This window comes from Gossypium arboreum, chromosome 8, assembly GCF_025698485.1.
Source record: "Gossypium arboreum isolate Shixiya-1 chromosome 8, ASM2569848v2, whole genome shotgun sequence".
NCBI classification, from domain to species: Eukaryota; Viridiplantae; Streptophyta; class Magnoliopsida; order Malvales; family Malvaceae; genus Gossypium; species Gossypium arboreum.
Genome location: NC_069077.1, coordinates 119,721,691 through 119,725,470, shown reverse-complemented (window position 1 = coordinate 119,725,470; position 3,780 = coordinate 119,721,691). Strand labels below are relative to the sequence as shown.

The window sequence follows — 3,780 nt, the reverse complement described above, 5'->3', positions numbered from 1 at the left end:
CTTCGATTCTGGCTCAGGCTCAACGAATCTTTCTTCATCTTGAACATTAATCGCGTTGAGCTGTTCCCTTGGGTTAGGTTCAGTATTACTTGGCAAGCTACCTTGTGGTCATTTGGAGATTAGTTTTGAAAGGTGGCCTATTTTAGTTTCGAGCCCTTGGATCGACGCTTGTTGATTTTTAAGTGCTGTTTCAGTGTTCTGGAAATGGGTTTCTGACACCTAGATAAATTTAGATAGCATCTCTTCAAGGTTTGGTTTCTTTTCCTGTTGATAGGGTGGTTGTTGAAAACCCAGAGGATGTTGTAGTCTTTGATTTCCTTGACCGCCTTACGAGAAATTGGGATGGTTCCTCCAACCTGCATTATATGTGTTACTATATGGGTTATTTTGGGATCTAGAGTTATTGTTACCCATATATTGGACTTGTTCCTCCTCGATGCTAGGGTTGAAGGGTTGATACTCTGTGCATACTCCCCCTCTATTCGTCTTGCACCTCATTACTGGATGTACTTGAGTAGAACCAAGTAAACTATCAATCTTTTTATTTAGAAGTTCTACCTGGTATGATAGCATAGTAACCAAATTGACATTATAAACGCCTGCTGTTTTAGTTGGCTTAGTCCTCACGACTTGCCACTTATAGTTATTCAATGACATATCTTCAATAAATTCGTAATCCATGGTGAGGACACTTTCACAGTAGGTCCTTGTATCTCTCCCATGCATTGTAAAGAGTTTCTAAGTCCATCTGCACAAACGAAGAGATATCATTACGTAATTTGGCTGTTTTAACCGGCAAGAAATATTTTAATAGAAATTTTTTGGTCATTTGTTCCCAAGTAGTAATTGACCCTCGTGGTAACGAGTTCAACCACTATTTAGCTTTGTTCCTCAATGAAAAAGGGAATAACCAAAGATGAATGGCATCATCAGAAATGGCATTAATTTTAAATGTATTGCAGAATTCTAGGAAATTTGCCTAGTGAGTGTTTGGATCCTCATCCTGCAAACCATCAAACTGAACAAATTACTGTATCATTTGAATAGTGTTAGGTTTTAGTTTAAAATTATTTGCAGCAATAGCAGACCTAACTATACTTGACTCAGTTCCTGTTAAAGTAGGTTTAGAATAATCATACATAGTACGAGGAGTAGGATTTTGATTTGCTAGTTCAACGGGTATCGCCGGAGGTAGCTAATTGTCTTGGTTTTCAGCCATCTCCTCAGTTGGGGTTTGAATATCGTTCTCTTGCTCATTCTCTGTGTATCTTAAGCTTCACCTTATTTCTCTTTGGCTTCTGTTAGCTGTGCAATCGATTTCTTCGTCAAAAAGTAGTGGTCCTGACGGGTTTCTTCTAGTCATAAACTATAAACACCTGACGGGTTTCTTCTAATCACGATGTAGGCAAGTGTAGCTATCGAACAGTAGTATAGTTTTAGCAAGACTGGATTGTCGAACCCAAAGGAACTAAAAGTACTAGTAATGACTGTCTTTTTATTATCTAGCCTAAGAATAATGGGGTTTTGTTTTAACTAACTAATTATCTAAACTAAAAATTCATAGAAAATAGAACTGGGGAATTACTTTTGGAAAAACGATTGAATTAAGACAATACCTAAGGAAGAATCCACCTAGACTTCACTTGTTCTTCTGACTCCGAATCGGACTATTTATTCATTTAACTTGTTCCGTAGATATCACTAAGTTATGTTATTATCACTATTCAAGACTAATAACTTCTAATCCCTAGATTGAATAATTGAGACTTTTCTCTAATTAACACCCTAGGGTTACATTAACTTGATCTATGGATCCCTTTATTAGGTTTCACCCTAATCCGACAAAATCATGTCACCCTATGTCTAGGCGCGCAATCAACTCCGCTTAATTATGACAAATGTACTCTTAGACAAGGTCTATTCCTCCTCTGAATAAGAACTTATCTTGAATCAGTATCCCGAGATATCAAAACAAGAATTAAGAACACATAATTAAGAACAAGTTAAATATTTATCAGACAATTCAGAAAATAACAAGATTCGTCTTAGGTTTCATTCCCCTTAGGTATTTAGGGGATTTATTTCATAACTAAAAAGGAAAACATCTCAAAAGAATAATGAATACAAAACATAAAGAAAACCCAGAACTCCTGAAGGGAAATTGATGGGAGATCTTTAGTCTTGATGGTGAATCTGGCTTCTGATATGGATCAATCGGCTTCCTTTGAGCAGTTCCCTGCCTCATTTTCTCGGCGTCCCCTTTCCTCTTCCTTTAGGGTGTATTTATAGGCTTTAGAATGCCTAAAAACCCTCGAAATTAGCCTTTTCCAAATTGGTCTCAACTTGGGCTTGCCTGGGACACGCCCGTGTGCGACTACTTCAGGCGGTGCTCGAACCTGTTAGAATGGCACGGGCATGTGTTCTACCCATGTGCGTCGTGCTTTGATTCTGCCAAATTGGCACGGCCGTGTGGTCTACCCGTGTGAGGAAGTCCAGGCTGTGTTGATTTCGTACGTTGGCCCATTTTGTCCATTTTTGGCTTGTTTCTCGTTCCTTTCGCTCTCCTATGCTCACCTAAGTATAAAACATGAAATTAAAGCATTAAGAGCATCGAATTAACCAATTATAAGGAAAAATCATTCATAAAATGTGTTAAGCATGGGGTAAAAATATGTATAAATTACGGTTTATCAATAGGGAATAAGAATCAAATCCAGTGTTTCTCTAAGGCTTGCCTAGTTTGCTCCACTCCTTCTTCTCTGCTTGTTTTTGTTGAACTGAGGCTTCCAATAACACCTGAATGCTGCTCAAAATGGTGGTTGAATGACTCTTTTTCAAGAGGTGAAATTGGAAAAGGAAAGGGGAAGAAAATGAAGAACAATGGAAGGGAATGAAGAGAGAAAAGTGAGAGAAAAGTGAAGAACTGAATGGGTTTTAGATGTGTTTGAATTGAGCAGCCAAGGGGGTATTTATAGGTTGAGAATGCTGCTAAAAATACCCAAAATTAGCAGCCAAAGACTCCCCCCATGGCTTGCCACCCATGTGGCATGTTTGAAGATTTCAAACATGCTATTTTTAGGTAGGGGCAAATCTTGAAAGGCATAAATAGTAGAGGGGATTGAATGCAAATTGAATGAGTCTTGAAGGGTCATTTTACAAACCAAATAATCAGCCAAACAAGCTAATTGGGGAAGCGTGTGGGATGGTTTTAGGCTTCTCAGTGCTCGGTTGGATCAATTTTCTCGGTTCAGCTCAACTGAGCCCCTTTTCATAATTAATTAATAATAATTTACTTAACCCAAATTAAATTGGTTTAAAATTAAAATTAATTATATTATGAATTAATACACATAATTTGGACTGTCTCATGCTGTAAAATTATTTCCCCTTGATGCTTCAAAATTGTTTCTCGTTTTTGTGCTTCTAGTAGTGTTTGTCGAGCCATTTTTCGCCCTTTGTGCAAATCTATCAGAAATAATCAAAATTTAATATAAAATTTATTAAAATGCAATATGTTCATAATTTTAGTGCAATTTAACTATTTTATAATTATTATTTATTTTCGACAAGAATTTTATTGAAACTGCATGAATTTGAGTTAAAAATGGCATGAAAAAATGTGTATATTTTTGTGTTTCAAACATCAAATAGAACATGCACACATACCATGTAACCATCATGCTAGCAATCATACTTTCGCCCCAATAAATCACTACTCAACATAGCTAATTAGCATCTCAAGGTTTCCTAAGGTTCCTAAATGTCCATTTTGCACCATTT

General features: G+C 36.9%; 1 non-coding gene across 1 annotated transcript; it reads left to right on the top strand.

Annotated features, from left to right (window-relative positions):
• Positions 1 to 674: 674 nt before the first annotated feature.
• On the top strand, positions 675 to 780 carry LOC128279734 (small nucleolar RNA R71). The gene has a single exon (XR_008269931.1). It is a non-coding gene; the product is annotated as a small nucleolar RNA R71 (small nucleolar RNA).
• Positions 781 to 3,780: the final 3,000 nt, after the last annotated feature.